Here is a 23,954-nt window from a genome sequence, read left to right on the forward strand (position 1 = left end):
TACCCCGCATCCCAGTCCTCCAAGAAGCCGATATACGTCCATAGGGCGTAATCCCCAAGCAGTCTGGAAAGATGACCTCGTCAGAAGGTACCACAAATAGGCCCTCGCGTACTACTCCACGGTCCGCTCATCGGCATCCTGCAGGCACACAGACCGGTTCTCGAGGAGCCACTTGAGTCGCACACCAGAAGTTCTGTTCCCCTTCATGGGAGGGCAGTCGCCGATGAGGGCGATCACCCTCTCCTACCAGTTGGTCATCTCCACTCGCCCAGTGAGACCATGGCCCTGGATGGGCAGGGCCGTAATTATGCCGAAGTCCTCGAGAGTCACTGTCATCTCACCGCAGGTGAGGAAACTGTGCGTCTCGGGGTACCACCGGTCGATCAATGTCGTGAGAGCCGAGTGGATGAGCATGGGCGGGTGTCTTTTGAACTGAAGAACGAAACCCAACATCTGTGCTCTCCTAAAGTACGGAGTGTCGCGCTCGTCGTACTGCATCTGCACGGCCTTCGTGTGGCCCCTCATCCGCAATAGGGGGAGCATCTACAAAATGTAAACGGAATTATTAGTGACTTATTTTGTCATGAACAATACAACAAATTTATGATAGACATTACCACTCCGTTCTCCATAAAACGTGCATGGTGAGCATTGTCGAAAGCACAATCAAGCATGGTGTACTTCATGCCGATTTCTGGTGCAAGGGGGGCGGGGGGTGCTATAACAATTAGAAATGATGTCATCCATAAAACGTGCACGGTGAGCATTGTCGAAAGCACAATCAAGCATGGTGTACTTCATGCCGATTTCTGGCGCAAGGGGGCGGGGGGTGCTATAACAATTAGAAATGATGTCATTTTCAACCAACTTGTATCATTTTGAACAAACATGAAACATATCAAGTCCAAATATAAATGAATCATATTCAACCAACATGAATCATATCATTTTCATCAATCATCACTTATTCAACCAACATTCATCAAGTATCATATATTCAACAAATATTAATGATCAATGCGAATGAATCATATTCAACCAACATCTTTCATTCTACAACATTCAACCATCACCACTACTAGGGAAAACGTTATACACAGAACTTTAGTAGTAGCGCTTGTTAAAAGAGCACACTACTGCTAGACAGCAGTAGCGCGTGCAAAATAAGCACGCTGCAGATGGAAATATATCAGTAGCGCGTCTCACCGAAAACTCGCTACTACTAAAATTCCAATCACTTAGCCGATGGGCTACACATAGTAGTAGCGATCTACTAATAAACTTATAGCAGCGCGTTTATGCGTAAATCGCTACTACTAGCGAAAAGAAAATAAAATGAAAAATGAATAGAGAAGTAAATGAAAATGAAAGAAATAGAAAAAGGAGAAAGGAAAAATATATAATGTAAAGAAAAATAAATGAAAAAGGGAAAAAATGATGAAGATGTAGCAATAGCGCGTTCTCTAAAATGCGCTATAGCTAACTTAGCTATAGCGTGTTTTCTGTAACGCGCTACCGTTACTTTTGACTTAACCAAAAACGGTTTCCCCCCGGCCACCACTTCTCCCCCAAACCGATCCCTCACCCCACTTCGCCGCCTTCTCCTGCCAGCGTTGACGCCGCGCTCATCCTCACGACCGCCGCCCCGAGGCCGCCCAGCCTCACCGCCGCCGTCTCTCGGGGCGCCCACAACCTCACCGTCGCCTCCCTCGACCTCACCGCCGCTGCCCTCGACCTGACCGCCCCCGAGCCCACCAGGACCACCGCGTCCCGATCCTGAGCCAGCCCTCACCACCCCTACCTCCATCGCCGAGCACCTCCCCGCCACCGTCCATCCCCTCTCTCTAAGCCCCCCACCCATCCTTTTTAGTTAATAGGTGTTAATGTTAAGTAGTAGATAATGTTGATGTTTTTTAGTTAGGGTAATAATAGACGATGTTAAGTAGTACATAATGTAGATGTTAATTAGTTAAGTAGGGTTTAGTTTTTGAATTGAGTTTGTTTAACTAGATGTTAATTAGGGTAGTAGGGTTTAGTTTAGAGTAAATTTTAGTTCAGTAGTTAACTAAATATAATCTATATTTCGTTTTTGAATTGAGTTTGAGAGAGCATGAGATTTGTGTAGATTTTCTTGAAGTGTCAAACGCTAGGACATGCAAATTTGAAGTGGTCAGGATATATGCAAATTCCTCAATTGTGTTTGCCCATGTTTCGATTGTGCCCAAGTGGCTTTGTTGTTTCCAGGAAATGAACCTGAGTGGCCTATGTTTTGCTAGAATGTTGATTCATATCCGTTCCGGCAAATTTCAGATTCTCGATTTGTCCACTTTTTAGCAAAAGTCATGCCGAATTTTTTCATGAATTTCGGCATGACTTGTGCTACAAACTAGGACATATCGAGTGCCCGGGATTTGCCACACCAGGAAGGAGTCAACGTTCCTGAAAAACATAGACCTTTTGTATGTCATTATTCATTTTATTAGGTTTAGAATTAATTGACTAGATTTAATCGTAGGAAACATGGCTAGCAACGATGAAGGACAGGGTTCTGGTGATTGCGACGACGTCTACCTGGCGATAGACGAATTTTTGAGCCTTGCCAATGATCAACCAATGTTGTTGCTTGGCCCACCGGTCGCATCGGGGACTGAGACCGACACGCAGACCGGCGCTGAGACTGAGACCGGCGCTGAGACTCAGACCGACATCGAGACCGGCGCTGAGACTGAGACCGGCGCTGCCTCGGGGAGCGGAGCCGGTATAGAACTGAAAGCAAAGAGGCGACGACTTCCTAACAAGCTCAGGACTACTAGACTGGTGGTCACGGAGGTGGACGACGGCAATTTTGAGCCAAACGCACCCGAGGAAGAGCGCGCGTGCTACAGCAATGAAATTGGCTGCATCATACGGACAACCGCCACCATCAATGATGAGAAACTAAACAAGTTAGATAATATGAGGCCCTCCCTCCTAAAGAAGCTGCACCAGATATTCTTGTTCCCGGGCCAGAATGAAAAGGATTATAAAGATCCAGAAAAGGACCCGGCAATGAAGAAGATAAACAAACACGCCATGAGCAAGTTTAGCGACGCATTGGCCGCCTGGAAAGCAAGGGTGAAATATCGGATCTTCAACGAAAAGGAACCCTACTCCGAGATTGTAAAGGATAATCCGGCAATCACGACAGAGCACTTTGAAATATTCAAGGCGGCTTGCAAGGCCGAAGATGCCAAAAAAGTCAGAGTACATGAAGGGGCTTCAACAGAAGAACATTGGGTACCACCACCTCGGAAGCCGTGGTTACGGCGGGAAGAGGTCCATATGGGCCAAGGAGGACGCGGAAGCCGCGAGTCTGGGCATCCCAGACCCCTTGGCGGAGTTCACCGTCCTGCAGGAGCGTGACGTCCTCAGGTCCCGGCACCGTTGGGACCCAGTGAAGAAGGTTTTCGAGAAGAACGCGGCCACGACGGAGTTCATTAGACTGCTGGTAATTTTAGTTTCTGATCAATTTGACTGCATGTTAGTCATATTTGTAAATGATCCTTGTGCCTTTTGCAGAGAGAGCAGCACAGGATTGCGGTCGAAAGCGACTCGCCCTCTGAGGCGTTGGCAAGGCCCAAGTGGGACACTCCATTCAACCGGGCATTGAACATATTGAAAGGACTCCCGGTGGAGACTCGACCGTCGTATGGACGCGTGCACGGTGTCGGAGACGGCGCCACGTGGAAGAAGTACTACCGTGAGACCACGGAGGAGAGAAAGGAAAGACGGAGGTTAACTGAAGAAAACATCGACAAGAAGGTTGAGATTGCGGTTGAAAATAAATCATCTGAGACAATTGCAATAGCGGTAGCTTCCGCAAAACAGGTGCTTGTAGATATGTCTACTACCTTGGTTCCGGCCGTTTTCAATTGGAGCAGGCAAAATCCAGAAAAAAATGCCGCGGACTTTCCCCTTGCTGACTTCCTCAGGAGCAGCTCGACTAGCGTTGCACTAGCACCAGCACCTGCTCCCGCACCTGCTCCGGCACTGGCTCCTGCACCTGCTCCTGCACTTGCTCCTGCACCGGCTCCTGCACCCGCTCCCGCACCGGCTTCCGCACATGCTCCGGCACTGGCTCCGGCAACGGACGTGCTCGGCGGTGCTTCGTCTTTGGCTGAGCTCGACGCCCTCACGGTATCTATCACACCGGCCCCCTTCAATAAATGTATAATCTCCCGTTTTCGTTGCCTTTCGGATGTCTCACGATGCAGACTTTTTTTTGCAGGCCAACGAAACCCCATGCACCATATTGTACACCATCGGCGACCAGAAGGTGGACGTGGGGAAGGCGGCGATAATGGAGCCAAAGGAATCATTGTTCCACAGCCGGCCGATCCCCCCGGAAGTCTTCAAGGTTTCCGTGGCCAGTGTCAAACCGGGACATGAGAATTTGGCTCCTCCGGTACTAGTGGGGGATGACGACGAGACCCCGCGGCGGCTTGGTGATTGTTGCAATGGGTGGGTCCTATTGTGGCCAAAGAGTCTGCTTCATCTAGAGGCAGCTGGGAGCACACGCACAAGCACGCACTTAGGTATGAACATCAACACCTCGCCTACTCCATTAGTCGCTGGTGACGTCGACATAGATGAGGATGAGGATGACGATGACACTCAATAGTATGTCCGCACTGGCGCCTACTTAGGGGTTGAGCTTCATGAGTGGGTGCCTGAATTGCCGCCTCCGGAGTCTGAACGTATTATGGACAACCTTCCGGTAGTAAAGAAGTCTAGGAAGAGACCGAGGAAAGGCAAAAAAGCTGCTTCTGTGATCGAGCAGCCTCGGGTTCAAGACCATATAGATATCCCTGGTGCGGCAAAATGGCATATCCCCGGTCAACCAATCCTACCTGAAGCAGCGCTGCGGGCGAGATTCGGCGATTTAAGGAGACTTCATGATGATGTGTTACGGATAGAGAAAGGCCTCATCGCCTCAAAAAATCCAGGATACCCACTCTACGTGGTTAACGTGCCGCAGGGATTGTCATACGTCGACACATTCCCCGCGGAGAAGTTCTTCCTTCGATTCGATTACATCTTCGACATGTTTCACTTGAAGAAGCTGGATCTTGCGTTTGTCCGCCTTTATGCTTTGCACATGAACTACCTCATTGGGTTGAACATATACCTTATATCTGTGTCGCTGACCCGTACTTCATGCATGAGGCCATCTTGGGAGTCTGCGCAAAGCACTGTGAATACGCGAGGGAATACATCATCAATTTCATGCTCGCCAATAAGGATAAGGAGGCAATTCTCGTACCTTATCATCCCATGTAAGTCATCTGGGCGGATATCCTTCCTTTGATTTCAATCATTCATTTGCACGGTGGAGGCTAATTAATTTGAGGTGTACTTATTTTCCGCAGCGGCGGGCGTGCCTTCCTCATCATCCTCTTCCCCCGATACTCCCACGCTATTTACTTGGACTCGTCGAAGAACATTAACAAAAAGGATTACACCCACATCAAGTCTGTTCTCGACAGTGCTATGTTTTACTATGGCGCACGAGGTGGAGAGGTCAAGGACAAGAAGAAAAAGGACGGCATGCCCGACTTCGGCCATAAGACCGACTTTTGCTGCATCCAACAACCGAGTGGTTCTCTTTATGATGAATTTTATGTCCTACACCAGATGCTGGAATACAGACGGGATCACCAGAACCTTCGCATGTCACCTACATCCGGCGATGCCCATAGAACCCTTTAACAGTCGCGCAATGTGCACTTGCTCGCCGTGTCCACGTCAGCTTCAGTACACGCCAACGCATGAATAGTGCTTTCAGTTCCGATTGGATGTGAATGGGTTGGGCAGGAGCGCCTCGTTCGTGGCCAGATAACCGTCAGATTACATTAAGATGTGTGCAATTGTATTAGTACCAGAACAAATTGGTTAAACTTTGACTCTTTAATTAGGAAAGAATTATTGCTTGATCTGGACACTTAATACCCTTATTAAATAAGAAAGAGAAAATCAGCAATTAATGGTTCATGCATGCTACGCATATTTAATTGATGGTTATACTTTTTTTGTATATACCTTGTCACGTACTAATTCATATACCTATAAAAATTCACGTACTAATTCATATACTTATAAAAACTCATATACTTCATCACGTACTAATTTATATATTTATAAAAATCATATACCTAGTCACGTATTAATTTATATATCTATAAAAATCATATACCTAGTCACGTACTAATTCATATACCTAGTCACGTACTAATTTATATACCTATAAAAATCATATACCTAGTCACGTACTAACTTTTTCATATACCTAATCAATATCTGCCGTATATGTAAATTATACTATTTTTGGGTATATCTCTAATATCATTTACGAGTATGTCTCAAAATATTTTACGTGTATTAAAAAATGGTGTATCATTTTTTGGGTTATGTACCGTTCAAAGTATATTAGTTTTGCGTGTATCTTCAAAGCATGCATGTATTGAAAAAGGATATGCGGGTATGATATGTTAGGTCCATGTACGTACTAAAAATCACGTGTGGGTATTAGCATGCATCATATATATTTGTAAAAGTAAAAATAATTAGGATTACATTTAATATTATTTGGTGACTTTATTTTTGAAAAAAATATTAGTCGCCAAAAAGTGTGACCCGGCCCTAAATTTTTTAATACTAGATACCTTGAAAAGTAAAACACCAGAAGAATGCATAATATACATCGTAACTATACATACAAACATTTGCGACGATATTTCGTATTATTTTGACATATTTGATACCTTAAAAAATCAAAGTGTATATACATACCCTTTTATTTAGGAAAGGAATCATTGCTAGGAAAGTACTAGAATATTATTTTTGGAAAGCAATAATTGCCTATTGGAACTGATAGTGCATGCAAACAAAATTTGGAAAGTCATATGTCGTGGATTGTACATCACGCATCATGAATATCACTTATTATAACGGTATATATATATATAGGGTCGTGCTATTCGTCACCCTGGATGAGGAATAGTTATTCTTCACCCCCTCTATTTTACCATCAATGCACCGTAATTTTATGTTCCATAAGTTTTGTCTTATTTCCGACGCAAAAAAGGGACCGTAAGAAAATATATAATCGCCGTAAAAAATATTTTATGTTATGTAAAATTACAAACGTAAAAACATAGTCTAAAATACACATAAACTGCAAATTTTCTTGTCTTATGACCTATATTTTTATTTTTCTTATGTCAAATTTTACATAGTGAATCAACAGGAATGTAACTATTTGAATTCAAAATGTAATTTAATTACGAAATGATCGTAAGATAACTCGGGTGAAGAATAACCTATTCTGCACCCTAGGTGATGAATAGTAACACTATATATATATATATATATATATATATATATATATATATTAGTTTAGTCATGTGCATCTGTGGTGCTAACCTTCAGTTCAATCCTATGTTATATGTGTGCTTCAATGAGTTCATGCTGATGCTTGAGATGACAAAGCTTTTCGGTGCATCCTACAGGGTAATCCACCAGAGCAATAGGACGATGGGAGCTGAGGCCTGATCGGGATGCAGCGCCCGTCCCGGTCCCTGCTGCCGTCAGAGAGGCGAGGATGCCGTCGGCCGCGCCATAGCAGCTCGGCAGTTCCATGAACAGCGGGGCGACCTATGCCGCCGCCACGCTGTTGCACGGCTCCACACCCCCAGCATGAATGGGGATGGGTATGACAACGACGACAGCTACAACGCCACGCGGCCCGTGAGTACCCTGTTAGGATGATCTCCACCGTGTGGGCCCAACGGCCCACCGGGCCCTTAGATCTGTGCCCTGATCGGGGGCGCTCAACCCACTATGGTTGACGACCCCTTTCACCTGCACTATATAAAGAGGTGGGGGCCGGCGGCTCACATCACGAGGTTCGTCACGACACCGTACACCCCACCTACATCCCTACTGATCTAGGGTTAGTGCAGTGCTGACGGAAAGCTCCGCCGCTACCACTACTCTCTGCCATCACCGGCCCCCGTCGCCATGGCCGGCACTGGGACCTCCTTGAGCCACAAGGAGAAGGTAAGAAGTACCGCGAATCATCTGGCTTACCCGATCCAAAGGAAATAACAATGGTATCAGACCATGCAAGGCTAAGATTTTCGGTACAAAGAAGATACAGAGAAAGAAAGATCCATCCCTCCCCCCAAGAACCCTAGACAGGGCAAAGAAAAATTCCTCAACAGAGAAAGTAGTGCCGCCGTCATGGCCGCGCCGTTCCTCTCGATCCGGATGGGCATCGGCATGCCGAGCCATTCGGAAGAAGAACACGGGCAATGGGGTCACCACACCTTTGCCACTGCCAAAAGAACAAACCCCATCGGGGGAAAGGGGCACCGCGGCCAAACCGCTCGATGGCGGCATGCTCACCACACGGGGAATGTGCAACCGGCGAGGGGGATGGCAACGGCGCCACTGCAGGACTTCTCTGCCATCGCCACGGGCAGGGAGAGCACAGAAGGGCGCAGCCACACGTCTCACTCCCTCTCTGTTACAAAAAGGAAAAGAGGGAAGGGAAAGAGCTCGCGCAGCACGGTGGCACAACGTCGTCGCTGGCGGGCGCCGGGACCCCATCCCGCCGAGCCTAACAGGGGAGCAGAAAAGGCTCCACCGCATCTCTCTCTGTTGAAGGATGCGTGGGTGGAGGAACAAAGAAGGGGAAAGGGAAGAAGAGGTGGCGTGCGACGCAGTGGCCGCCGACTCCGCCGTCGGCCTGCCGGCGGAACGGCTGGATTCCTGGAGGAGCTCCGCCGCCGCGGGAGAGAGAGCGAAGAAGGAGAAAGAAAAGGGCGGCGCGGCGCGGTGGCCGTCGCCGTCGCCGGTGCCCTGGCGCGGCGTGATGGCGCTCGACGCCGTCGCCAGCGGCCGGGGGCGAAGCTCTCTTCTCCGCCGTCGCACGGGACAGAAAAGAAAAGAGACGAAGGAAAAACAGAAACGGCTAGGGTTTCGGTCGGGAGGATCGATCGAGGAATTTTGATCCAGCGAATCGCACGGATGGCCGTCGGATTTCCATGGATGGTCCAGATCAAAACCCTAGCGCAGCACTGGGCCATTTGGGCCGAAAGTGGTGGCGGACCAGGCCGAGGCCAGGCTGGCTTGCGAGGCGCGGTGCGCCGAGCAGGCCATGGGCCGGCTGGCTTCCGCTGAGCGCCGCGTGCGCTACGCTGTGCTGCTACTATTTTTTTGTTTTTTCATAAAATAAAAGGTTTCTGAAAAGTAAATAGAAAAGTTTATGATATTTTTGCTTTTTCAGAAAATATAAAGTTTCTGAAAAGTAAAATAAAAGTTTTTGAAAATGAAAATAGAAAATTTTTAGAAAAATAAATGTTCATGAATTTTATAAAGAAAATAATAAAGTTCATGAATTTTTATTTAGTGAAAGAAAAGTTTCTGTAAAAAGAAAAAGTTCATGAATTTTCTATTCATGTTTCCGCTGGAAATAAAAATAAAAGTGATCTTTTAAAAGTGAATAGAACCAAAGTAAAAGATTAAATTGTTGCTTCTCTAATGCATTTTTTGAACCAACCCGTTAAAATATCTTAGAGAGTAATAGAGTACAGAATTGTTTCTGAATACAATATTCTAAATTTCTGCTGCAAAGTGAAAGTTCTATCCTCCAATTAAATTGGAACCAACGGGAAAATTTAATTGGAAGAACTGTTCTTAGCAATGTTTTTTCCCATGTGGGTGAAATCAAATTCAGATAGTTTCCGCTATGACAAAAGAAAGATATTTGTTTTTCAAGTTAAAATATGGTATTGTTATTTTCTAACCAACGCTGATGATAACAGTACTATAATTCTATGAGTCTTATGTTCAAAGTTTAAATCTTTGATAAATTTTGTATCAAAGTGATCATTTTTCAGAGAAGAGTTAAAGATGAAGAAATGCTCTTGAACTAGAGAAATGTATTTTTTTTGTTTCCGCTGCAATAAAGTTGACGATGATGATTATTTCTTATCAAAGTTGTTTAATATAAATATTATCATCACATTGTTTATGAGTTATATGCATTATTTCCATTTGAGCCCAACAGTGATATGGAATTAATGTAGAAGAATGAGTTTTATTCTAATTCTACCACAATGGTGATTTAGAGTATAAAAAGGAAGTTTTACAAAAGTTTAATGTGCATATTTTTTAACCAGACCAACGTAGGGTTATGTTTATGCTCATTATTGTTGACTATTGGCTAAGTTTTCTCAGACTAAAAGTTTTCCATGCTTTCATTCGTGAAAGCGAATGGCTGGGTACTTGTGACCCAAAAGATGACCAGGAAAGGTCATAACGTGAGGGAGTATGTTCTCTCTAAAGAATGGCTTCAAAAGAAAAGAATTCTTGGATATTAATCCAAGAGGAGAAAACAGATAGATCATTGAGAGTCTTGGTTGATGAATGTCTTTCATGTATTCTATATGAAGAAGATTTATCAGTCAACATGATTTGAGATGAAACAAGCAACATGCGTGTTTAATTTGACCAACGTCGGATCAAGCATGTGTGTCAAAGAGTATTAGGATTTATTCCTAAATTTGATGATTGAATAATGCAGTCAAAAGAGTCAATTCTTGCATTTATGTCCCTTACAGGGAATTACCCGCATAGCGGGAGAAGATGATTATGATAAAACCCGCATGGCGGGAAAAGTCTGGGAAAATACCTGCATAATTAACGTGGTAAAGTTGACATATTATTATGTCAAAGTATCTACAATGAAAAAACAAAATATGAATTTGTTTGCAATGGTACTTAGAGTAGCAATTTGCTTTATTATACTAACGGCTCTTACCGAACTTTCTGTTGAGTTTTGTGTGGATGAAGTGATCAAAGATCGAGGAGGTCTCGATGCGAGGAGAAGGAGGAGAGGCAAGAGCTCAAGCTTGGGGATGCCCAAGGCACCCCAAGTAAATATTCAAGGAGACTCAAGCATCTAAGCTTGGGGATGCCTTGGAAGGCATCCCATCTTTCTTCAACAAGTATCGGTATGTTTTCGGTTTCGTTTCGTTCGCGTGATATGTGCAAATCTTGGAGTGTCTTTTGCTTTTAGTTTTAATTTTTCTTTTATGCACCATGATGGTATGAGATAGTCCATGGTTTATTTATAGAATACTCATTTCACTTCACCTATATCTTTTGAGTGTGGCTTTATAGAATGCTTCATGTACTTCACTTATATCATTTGAAGTTTGGATTGCATGTTTCTCTTCACATAGAAAACCGTTATTTGAAGAATGCTCTCTTGCTTCACTTATATTTATTAGAGCATGGTCTTTTGTAGAAAGAATTAAACTCTTATGCTTCACTTATATCTATTTAGAGAGTCAACGAGAATTGGTCAATTGCATGGTTAGTCATAAAGTCCTACATAAAACTTATGGATCACTTAATATGATATGTTTGATTCCTTGCAATAGTTCTGCGATATAGAGATGATAATATGTGGGAGGTACTAGTAAATGATTGTGGTTAGTAGGAATATTGGTGTTAAGATTTGTGATTCCCGAAGCATGCACGTATAGTCTCTCGTTATGCTATGATGTTGGAGCATGATTTATTATTGATTGTCTTCCTTATGAATGGCGGTCGGGACGAGCGATGGTCTTTTCCTACCAATCTATCCCCCTAGGGGCATGCGTAGTAGTACTTTGCTTTGAGGGCTAATAAACTTTTGCAATAAGTATACGATTTCTTTATGACTAATGTGAGTCCATGAATTATACGCACTCTTAACTTTCCACAATTTGCTAGCCTCTACGGTACCGTGCATTGCCCTTTCTCACATCGAGACGTGGTGAAAACTTCGCAGGTGCATCCAAACCCCGTGATATGATACACTCTATCACACATAAGCATTATTATATCTTCCTCAAAATAGCCACCATACCTACCTATTATGGCTTTTCCATGGCCATTCCGAGATATATTACCATGCAACTTCCACCGCTTCCGTTTGATGACTTGAGTATTCATTGTCATATTGCTTTGCATGATCATATAGCTGACATAGTAGTTGTGGCTCAGCCACCGTTTATCATTTTTCATACATGTTACGCTAGATCATTGCACATCCTGGTACATTGCCAGAGGCATTCATATAGAGTCATATTTTGTCATAGATATCGAGTTGTAATTTTTATTCCTTTGAGTTATAAGTAAATAGAAGTGTGATGATCATCATTATTCATTTTTAGAGCAGTGTCTGAGTGAGGAAAGGATGATGGAGACTATGATTCCACCACAAGTCGGGATGAGACTCTGGACAATGAGAGAGAAAATATAAAAAGAAAAAAAAAGAAAAAAAGCAAAAAAAAGAAGAAAAAAGAAAAGAAAGGAAAAAAAGAAAAAAAGAAAAAAATAAACAAAGAGAGAAGGGGCATTGTTAGTATCCTTTACCACACTTGTGCTTCAAAGTAGCACCATGTTTTTCATATGGAGAGTCTCCTATGTTGTCACTTTCATATACTAGTGGGAATTTTTCATTATAGGATTAGATGCACACCCACTTAGTTTTTATATGGAGCTTTCATACACTTATAGCTCTTAGTGCATTCGTTGCATGGCAATCGCTACTCCTCACGTTGATATCAATCGGTGGGCATCTCCATAGCCCGTTGGTTAGCCGCGTCGATGTGAGACTTTTTTACCTTTTTGTCTTCTCTATATTTACCCCTATCATCATATTCTATTCCACCCGTAGTGCTATATCCATGGCTTGCGCTCATGTATTGCGTGAGAGTTGAAAAAGCTGAAGCGCGTTAAAAAGTACGAACCAATTGCTTGGCTTGTCAACGAGGTTGTGCATGATAAATACTTTGTGTTAAGAAGACATAGCATGATAAGACTATATGATTTTGTAGGGATAGCTTTCTTTAGCATTGATATTTTGAAAGACATGATTGTTTGTTGGGATGCCTGAGTATTGATATCTTTATGTCAAATTATAGACTATTGCTTTGAATCACTTATGTCTTAATATTCATGCCATGATAAGATATATGATCAAGTTTATGCTAGGTAGCATTCCACATCAAAAATTATCTTTTTTATCATTTACCTGCTCGAGGACGAGCAGGAATTAAGCTTGGGGATGCTGATACGTCTCCGTCATATCTATAATTTTTGATTGTTTCATGCCAATATTATATCACTTTCACATATTTTGGCAACTTTTTATATGATTTATTGGACTAACCTATTGATCCAGTGCCAAGTGCCAGTTCCTATTTTCTGCATGTTTTTTTGTATCGCAGAGTATCCATATCAAACGAAGTCCAAATGCAATAAAATTTTACAGAGAATTATTTTGAAATATATGTGATTTTTGGGATTTGGAATCACAGCAAACGGAGGCCCACACAGGGCACAAGACACCAGGGCGCGCTAGAGGCCCCTGGCATGCGGTGATGGGTTGTGCCCACCTCGTATGTCAGTTGGACCTCTACTTCGGGCACAAGGAAGCTTATATCCAGAAAAAAATCATGTTAAAATCTCAGTTCAATCGGAGTTACGGATCTCCGGACATATAAGGAACGGTTTCGGCCAGATCTAGAGAGCACGAAACAGAAGAGAACAGAGAGGGAGATCCAATCTCGGAGGGGCTCCCGCCTCTCCGCGGCCATCGAGACCAAGGACCATAGGGGGGACTCTCCTCCCATCTAGGGGGAGGAGAAGGAAGAAGAAAAGGAGGGGGGCTCTCTCCCCCTCGCTTCCGATGGCGCCGGAGTGCCACCGGGGGCAACGGTCGGGACAACGATCTACATTAACAATCTTACTACCGTGAACACCAACTTTCTCCCCCTCTATGCAGCAGTGTAACACCTCTTCCCCGCGCTGTAATCTCTACTTAAACATGGTGCTCAACTCCATATATTATTTCCCAATGATCTATGGTTATCCTATGATGTTTGAGTAGATCCGTTTTGTCTTGTGGGTTAATCGTGATCTTGGTGGGTATGATTGTATATTTTATTTATGGTGCTGTCGTACGGTGCCCTCTGTCTCGCGCAAACGTGAGGGGACCTCGCTGTAGGGTTTTGCAATATTTTCATGGTTCGCTTACGGTGGGTTGCGAGAGTGACAGAAACTTAAACCCGAGTAGGTGGGGTATGACGTATGGGAATAAAGAGGACTTGATACTTAATGCTATGGTTGGGTTTCATGACCTTAATGATCTTTAGTAGTTGCGGATGGTTGCTAGAGTTCTAATCATAAGTGCATAAGATCCAAGTAGAGAAAGTATGTTAGCTCATGCCTCTTGCTCATGTAAAATTGCAAGAATGATTACCGGTACTTGTTATCGATTGCCTAGGGACAAATGACTTTCTTGTTGAAAAAAGCTATCCATTTTTATTACCTTGCAATGTTTCCGTAGTTTTATTCCCGCAAAGTACTCGTAGTTTTATCCTTGCAAAATAGTTTCATACCTGTTTCTGGTAAAGCAAATGTTAAAGTGTGCGTAGAGTTGTATCGGTGGTCGATAGAACTTGAGGGAATATTTGTTCTACCTTTAGCTCCTCGTTGGGTTCGACACTCTTATTTATCGAAAAAGGCTACAAACGATCCCCTATACTTGTGGGTTATCACCAGCCTTAACTATGTAGCAGCTAGCACAATGGAGCCCATCCAGGAAAGGTTGTAGATGGATGCGTCTCCAGGACTGCCTCGTTTTCTTCCTGAGGCAGCTAGCCGCATGTTAGGTTATCTGCACCGATTTTGCTTGCATTGCATGTGTTTCTATGATGAGTCTTATCGAGGTAAAGCAACCTACAATCAACATCTGCATATAGGTTGGTTGTCCGTATCTAGGCTGGCTGCATGAGGGAACCAATATTGACCCGACGTTTGGTTGGCTGCGTTGCAGTAGGCGCACAAATCACACACTGTTTGGTTGCAAATTGCAGAACGTGATGTCACCATTTCTCACTAGTGATGACCTTACTACACACGATCGGAACTTAGTTTCAGTCTTAGCGAGGAAACAAACCGCGGTTCTTCCTACCTACTAACAAACAGCGGTACAAATTATTAAGAGCCATATGATTGAATAGGGGAAAGTTCATCGATGGTAACTAGGTGGAAGTCCGTCCTCTTCCTCTTCTTTTCTATTGCTTCTTCTTCATCGATGGTAACTAGGTGGAAGTCCGTCCTCTTCCTCTTCTCTTCTTTCAAAGCACCCACAAATCCTGGCAAAAGGTGCTCTTTCATTCAAAGCATCCACAAAGCCTATGTGTCGTTGCAGTTGTACATGTAGTTCAGATTATCCATCCTCTCCTTATCCTTGATTAACATTGGACCATAACAGATGATAGGCTTATCACCATGACGAACAACTCTCTTGTGGATCAACATAAACCATGCCTAAATCATAACCATCAGTGTTGTAGGCTGAACTACTAGCTTCATCCGCGCGTCCATAACCTAGCCGACATCGAGGGTGCGTGAGCAATGGAGAAGTTGATCCTAGACCTTGCCTAACAGTCTAATATGGACCTAACATAAGGGGGGTCCTCGGTCGCTTACCAGCTCCGGAGACGACGGCGATTAAGGGGGATCATGGCTGAGTCAAGGATGACCAGATGGTGGCCAAGAGGAAGGGGAGAAGCAAGTCCTGCTGTCGGAGACTCATGTTGCGCCATGCGCCGCCTTTGTCGCTGCCGCTTGCGCATCTGAGTCGCCGCCTATAGGGAACGTAGCATGGAATTTCGAAAAATCTCCTACGATCACGCAAGATCTATCTAGGAGATGCATAGCAACGAGAGGGGGGAGCATCTTCATACCCTCGAAGATCGCAAAGCAGAAGCGTTTATCAACGCGGTTGATGTAGTCGTACGCACCTTCACAATCCGTCCCAATCAAGTACCGAACGTACGGCACCTCCGCGTTCAGCACACATTCAGCTCTATGACATCCTCGCCTTCTTGATCCAGTAAGACTGGTGAATTAGTAGATGAGTTCCGGCAGCACGATGGCATGGTGATGGTGTTGGTGAAGAACAATCTCCAAAGGGCTTCGCCAAGCACAACGGAACCTATGACGGAGGATAAACTAGAGGGGACAGGGTTTCTGGCACACGGCTTGGTGATTCTTGATGTGTCTTTGGTGCTAGCCATGCCCCTGCATTTATATGTTGAGCCTTGGGGTCGATACTTGGAGTAAAAGCCTTCACAAAGTCAGTTTCACCCGAAAGGCAAGAGTCCTTCTCGGACTCTAGGGCCAGACACCAGGGTTCCCGGCGTCTAGGCCCAGACGCTAGGGACCTTGGCGTCTGGCCCCTGGACTCCGCAAGACTTCCTTTTGCGCTTTCAAAAACCTTGTGGATTCCCCCCTTTGGCCCAAATAAAGTGTTCTCGTACCCAACCATTTCGGGAACCATCAAGAACCCCTTCCGGAGACCAAACACTATTATCCCATATATTAATCTTTACCTCCAGACCATTCCGAAGCTCCTCGTCATGTCCATGATCACATCCGGGATTCCGAACAACATTCGGTTACCAACATACATAACTCGTATAGTACTATATCGTCAACGAACGTTTATGCGTGCGGACCCTACGGGTTCGAGAACTATGTAGACATGGCCGAGAGACTTCTCCGGTCAATAACCAATAGCGGAACCTGGATGCCCATATTGGCTCCTACATATTCTACGAAGATATTTATCGGTCGAACCTTATGACAACATACGTAATTCCCTTTGTCATCGGTATGTTACTTGCCCGAGATTAGATTGTCGGTATCCTCATACCTAGTTCAATCTCGTTACTGGCAAGTCTCTTTACTTGTTCCATAATGCATCATCCCGCAACTAACTCATTAGTCACTTTGCTTACAAGGCTTATAGTGATGTGCATATCGAGAGGGCCCAGAGATACCTCTCCGATACACGGAGTGACAAATCCTAATCTTGATCTATGCCAACTCAACAAACACCTTCGGAGACACCTGTAGAGCATCTTTATAATCACCCAATTACGTTGTGACGTTTGATAGCACACAGGGTGTTCCTCCGGTATTCGGGAGTTGCATAATCTCATAGTCAGAGGAATGTGTATAAGTCATGAAGAAAGCAATAGCAATAAAACTAAACGATCATTATGCTAAGCTAACGGATGGGTCTTGTCCATCACATCATTCTCTAATGATGTGATCCCGTTCATCAAATGACAACACATGTCTATGGTCAGAAAACATAACCATCTTTGATTAATAAGCTAGTCAAGTAGAGGCATACTAGGGACACTATGTTTGTCTATGTATTCACACATGTACTAAGTTTCTGGTTAATACAATTCTAGCATGAATAATAAACATTTGTCATGATATAAGGAAATATAAATAACAACTTTATTATTGCCTCTAGGGCATATTTCCTTTAGTCTCCCACTTGCACTAGAGTCAATAACCTAGATTACATAGTAATGATTCTAACACCCATGGAGTCTTGGTGCTGATCATGTTTTGCTCATGAGAGAGGCTTAGTAAACGGGTTTGCAACATTCAGATCCGTATGTATCTTGCAAATCTCTATCTCTCCCTCCTTGACTTGATCGCGGATAGAATTGAAGCGACTCTTGATGTGTTTGGTTCTCTTGTGAAATCTGGATTCCTTCGCCAAGGCAATTGCTCCAGTATTGTCACAAAAGATTTTCATTGGACCCGATGCACTAGGTATGACACCTAGATCGGATATGAACTCCTTCATCCAGACTCCTTCATTTGATGCTTCCGAAGTAGCTATGTACTCCGCTTCACACATAGATCCCACCATGACGCTCTGCTTGGAACTGCACCAACTGACAGCTCCACCATTCAATATAAACACGTATCTGGTTTGTGACTTAGAGTCACCCAGATTAATGTCAAAGCTTGCATCGATGTAACCATTTACGACAAGATATTTGTCAACTCCATAAATGAGAAACGTATCCTTAGTCCTTTTCAGGTATTTCAGGATGTTCTTGACCGTTGTCCAGTGATCCACTCCTGGATTACTTTGGTACCTCCCTGCTAGACTTATAGCAAGGCACACATCAGGTCTGGTACATAGCATTGCATACATGATAGAGCCTATGGTTGAAGCATAGGGAACATCTTTCATTTTCTCTCTATCTTCTGCAGTGGTCGGGCATTGAGTCTTACTCAACTTCACACCTTGTAACACAGGCAAGAACCCTTTCTTTGACCGATCCATTTTGAACTTCTTCAAAACTTTATCAAGGTACGTGCTTTGTGAAAGTCCAATTAAGTGTCTTGATCTATCTCTATAGATCTTGATGCCTAATATATAAGCAGCTTCACCGAGGTCTTTCATTAAAAAATTCTTATTCAAGTATCCTTTTATGCTATCCAGAAATTCGATATTATTTCCAATCAATAATATGTCATTCACATATAATATTAGAAATGCTATAGAGCTCCCACTCTCTTTCTTGTAAATACAGGCTTCTCCAAAAGACTATATAAAACCATATGCTTTGATCACACTATCAAAGCGTATATTCCAACTCCGAGAAGCTTGCACCAGTCCACAAATGGATCGCTGGAGCTTGCACACTTTGTTAGCACCTTTAAGATCGACAAAACCTTCTGGTTGCATCATATACAACTCTTCTTTAAGATATCCATTAAGGAATGCAGTTTTGACATCCATTTGCCAAATTGCATAATCATAAAATGCGGCAATTCCTAACATGATTCGGACAAACTTAAGCATCGCTACAGGTGAGAAGGTCTCACCGTAGTCAACTCCTTGAACTTGTCGAAAACATTTTGCAACAAGTCGAGCTTTGTAGACAGTAACATTACTGTCAGCGTCGGTCTTCTTCTTGAAGATCCATTTATTCTCTATGGCTTGCTGATCAGCGGGCAAGTCAACCAAAGTCCATACTTTGTTCTCATACATGGATCCCATCTGAGATTTCATGTCCTCAAGCCATTTTGCGGAATCTGGGCTCATCATTGCTTCCTCATAGTTCGTAGGTTCGTCATGGTCAAGTAACATGACCTCCAGAACAGGATTACCGTACCACTCTGATGTTTACTACACAACCTTCTTCTTGTAGACGTTGATGGGCCTCCAAGTCCAGAGGTTTGTAGGACAGTAGCAAATTTCCCTCAAGTGGATGACCTTGAAGGAAATATGCCCTAGAGGCAATAATAAAGTTATTATTTATTTCCTTATATCATGATAAATGTTTATTATTTATGCTAGAATTGTATTAACTGGAAACGTAATACTTGTGTGAATACATAGACAAACAAAGTGTCACTAGTATGCCTCTACTTGACTAGCTCGTTAATCGAAGATGGTTATGTTTCCTAACCATAGACGTGAGTTGTCATTTAATTAACGGGATCACATCATTAGGAGAATGATGTGATTGCCATGACCCGTTCCATTAGCTTAGCACCCGATCGTTTAGTATGTTGCTATTGCTTTCTTCATGACTTATACATGTTCCTATGACTATGAGATTATGCAACTCCCATTTACCGGAGGAACACTTTGTGTGCTACCAAACGTCACAACGTAACTGGGTGATTATAAAGGTGCTCTACAGGTGTCTCCAAAGGTACATGTTGGGTTGGCGTATTTCGAGATTAGGATTTGTCGCTCCGATTGTCGGAGAGGTATCTCTAGGCCCTCTTGGTAATACACATCACTTAAGCCTTGCAAGCAATGCAACTAATAAGTTAGTTGCAAGATGATGTATTACGGAACGAGTAAAGAGACTTGCCGGTAACGAGATTGAACTAGGTATTGAGATACCGACGATCGAATATCGGGCAAGTAACATACCGATGACAAAGGGAACAACGTATGTTGTTATGCGGTCTGACCGATAAAGATCTTCGTAGAATATGTAGGAGCCAATATGAGCATCCAGGTTCCGCTATTGGTTATTGACCGGAGACGTGTCTCGGTCATGTCTACATTGCTCTCGAACCCGTAGGGTCCGCACGCTTAACGTTACGATGACAGTTTCATTATGAGTTTATATATTTTGATGTACCGAAGGTTGTTCGGAGTCCCGGATGTGATCACGGACTTGACGAGGAGTCTCGAAATGGTCGAGACATAAAGATCGATATATTGGACAACTATATTTGTACACCGGAAAGGTTTCGGGTAAGATTGGGACAATACCGGATCACCGGGAGGTTATCGGAACCCCCCGGGAGGTATATGGGCCTTATTGGGCCTTAGTGGAAAGGAGGGGAAAGGAGCAAGGGAGGGGGCGCCCCCCCAAGCCCTATCCGAATTGGGAAGGGGGTCGGCCCCCCTTTCCTTCCTCCCTCCTTCCTCTTCCTTCCCTCTCCTACTCCTAATAGGAAAAAGGGGAGTCCTACTCCCGGTGGGAGTTGGACTCCCCCCCTTGGGCGCGCCACCCTCCTTGGCCGGCCCCCTCCTCCACTCCTTTATATACGGGGGCAGGGGGGCACCCCAGAGACACAACAATTGATCATTGATCTCTTAGCCATGTGCGGTGCCCCCCTCCATCATAATCCTCGATAATATTGTAGCGGTGCTTAGGCGAAGCCCTGCAACGGTAGAACATCAAGATCGTCACCACGCCGTCGTGCTGACGGAACTCATCCCCGACACTTTGCTGGATCGGAGTCCGGGGATCGTCATCGAGCTGAACGTGTGCAAAAACTCGGAGGTGCCGTAGTTTCGGTGCTTGATCGGTTGGGCCGTGAAGACGTACGACTACATCAACCGCGTTGTTATAACGCTTTCGCTTCCGGTCTACGAGGGTACGTAGACAACAGTCTCCCCTCTCGTTGCTGTGCATCACCATGATCTTGCGTGTGCGTAGGAATTTTTTTGAAATTACTACATTCCCCAACAGTGGCATCCGAGCCAGGTTTTATGTGTTGATGTTATATGCACGAGTAGAACACAAGTGAGTTGTGGGCGATATAAGTCATACTGCTTACCAGCATGTCATACTTTGGTTCGGCGGTATTGTTGGATGAAGCGGCCCGGGCCGACATTACGCGTACGCTTACGCGAGACTGGTTCTACCGACGTGCTTTGCACACAGGTGGCTGGCGAGTGTCAGTTTCTCCAACTTTAGTTGAACCGAGTGTGGCTACGCCCGGTCCTTGCGAAGGTTAAAACAGCACCAACTTGACAAACTATCGTTGTGGTTTTTGATGCATAGGTAAGATTGGCTCTTGCTAAGCCCGTAGTAGCCACGTAAAACATGCAACAAACAAAGTAGAGGACGTCTAACTTGTTTTTGCAGGGCATGTTGGGATGTGATATGGTCAAGGCATGATGCTAAATTTTATTGTATGAGATGATCATGTTTTGTAACCAAGTTATCGGCAACTGGCAGGAGCCATATGGTTGTCGCTTTATTGTATGCAATGCAATCGCCCTGTAATGCTTTACTTTATCACTAAGCGGTAGCGATAGTCGTAGAAGCATAAGATTGGCGAGACGACAATGATGCTACGATGGAGATCAAGGTGTCGCGCCGGTGACGATGGTGATCATGACGATGCTTCGGAGATGGAGATCACAAGCACAAGATGATGGTGGCCATATCATATCACTTATATTGATTGCATGTGATGTTTATCTTTTATGCATCTTATCTTGCTTTGTTTGACGGTAGCATTATAAGATGATCTCTCACTAAATTTCAAGATAAAAGTGTTCTCCCTGAGTATGCACCGTTGCCAAAGTTCGTCGTGCCAAGACACCACGTGATGATCGGGTGTGATAAGTTCTACGTCCATCTACAACGGGTGCAAGCCAGTTTTGCACACGCAGAATACTCAGGTTAAACTTGACGAGCCTAGCATATGCAAATATGGCCTCGGAACACTGAGACCGAAAGGTCGAGCGTGAATCATATAGTAGATATGATCAACATAGTGATGTTCACCATTGAAAACTACTCCATTTCACGTGATGATCGGTTATGGTTTAGTTGATTTGGATCATGTGATCACTTAGAAGATTAGAGGGGTGTCTTTCTAAGTGGGAGTTCATAAGTAATATGATTAATTGAACTTAAATTTATCATGAACTTAGTACCTGATAGTATCTTGCTTGTTTATGTTTGATTGTAGATAGATGGCCCGTGCTGTTGTTCCGTTGAATTTTAATGCGTTCCTTGAGAAAGCAAAGTTGAAAGATGATGGTAGCAATTATACGGACTGGGTCCGTAACTTGAGGATTATCCTCATTGCTGCACAGAAGAATTACATCCTAGAAGCACCGCTGGGTGCCAGGCCTGCTGCTGATGCAACTGACGACGGTAAGAACGTCTGGCAGAGCAAAGCTGATGACTACTCGATAGTTCAATGTGCCATGCTTTACGGCTTAGAACCGGGTCTTCAACGACGTTTTGGACGTCATGGAGCATATGAGATGTTCCAGGAGTTGAAGCTAATATTTCAAGCAAATGCCCGGATTGAGAGATATGAAGTCTCCAATAAGTTCTATAGCTGCAAGATGGAGGAGAACAGTTCTGTCAGTGAGCATATACTCAAAATGTTTGGGTATAATAATCACTTGATTCAACTGGGAGTTAATCTTCCGGATGATTGCGTCATTGACAGAATTCTCCAATCACTTCCACCTAGCTACAAGAGCTTCGTGATGAACTATAATATGCAAGGGATGGATAAGACAATTCCCGAGCTCTTTACAATGCTAAAAGCTGTGGAGGTAGAAATCAAGAAGGAGCATCAAGTGTTGATGGTCAACAAAACCACTAGTTTCAAGAAAAAGGGCAAGGGGAAGAAGAAGGGGAACTTCAAGAAGAACAGCAAGCAAGTTGCTGCTCAGGAGAAGAAACCCAAGTCTGGACCTAAGCCTGAAACTGAGTGCTTCTACTGCAAGCAGACTGGTCACTGGAAGCGGAACTGCCCCAAGTATTTGGCGGATAAGAAGGATGGCAAGGTGAACAAAGGTATATGTGATATACATGTTATTGATGTGTACCTTACTAGAGCTCACAGTAGCACCTGGGTATTTGAGACTGGTTCTGTTGCTAATATTTGCAACTCAAAACAGGGACTACGGATTAAGCGAACACTGGCAAAGGCGAGGTGACGATGCGCGTGGGAAATGGTTTCAAAGTCAATGTGATAGCGGTCGGCACGCTACCTCTACATCTACCATTGGGATTAGTATTAGACCTAAATAATTGTTATTTGGTGCCAGCGTTGAGCATGAACATTATATCTGGATCTTGTTTGATGCGAGACAGTTATTCATTTAAATCAGAGAATAATGGTTGGTCTATTTATATGAGTAATATCTTTTATGGTCATGCACCCTTGAAGAGTGGTCTATTTTTGATGAATCTCGATAGTAGTGATACACATATTCATAATGTTGAAGCCAAAAGATGCAGAGTTGATAATGATAGTGCAACTTATTTGTGGCACTGCCGTTTAGGTCATATCGGTGTAAAGGGCATGAAGAAACTCCATACTGATGGACTTTTGGAACCACTTGATTATGAATCACTTGGTACTTGCGAACCGTGCCTCATGGGAAAGATGACTAAAACACCGTTCTCCGGTACTATGGAGAGAGCAACAGATTTGTTGGAAATCATACATACAGATGTATGTGGTCCAATGAATGTTGAAGCTCGTGGCGGATATCGTTATTTTCTCACCTTCACAGATGATTTAAGCAGATATGGGTATATCTACTTAATGAAACATAAGTCTGAAACATTTGAAAAGTTCAAAGAATTTCAGAGTGAAGTTGAAAATCATCGTAACAAGAAAATAAAGTTTCTACGATCTGATCGTGGAGGAGAATATTTGAGTTACGAGTTTCGTTTACATTTGAAACAATGCGGAATAGTTTCGCAACTCACGCCACCCGGAACACCACAGCG

General features: G+C 43.9%; 1 pseudogene; it reads right to left on the bottom strand.

Moving 5' to 3' along the window:
* Positions 1-243: 243 nt before the first annotated feature.
* The window catches only part of LOC147961309 (uncharacterized), a 59,463-nt pseudogene continuing 35,752 nt past the window's right edge, over positions 244-23,954 (bottom strand).

Source organism: Triticum urartu, chromosome 7A (genome assembly GCF_056163025.1).
Source record: "Triticum urartu cultivar PI428250 chromosome 7A, HENAU_Tu73, whole genome shotgun sequence".
Lineage (NCBI taxonomy): Eukaryota > Viridiplantae > Streptophyta > Magnoliopsida > Poales > Poaceae > Triticum > Triticum urartu.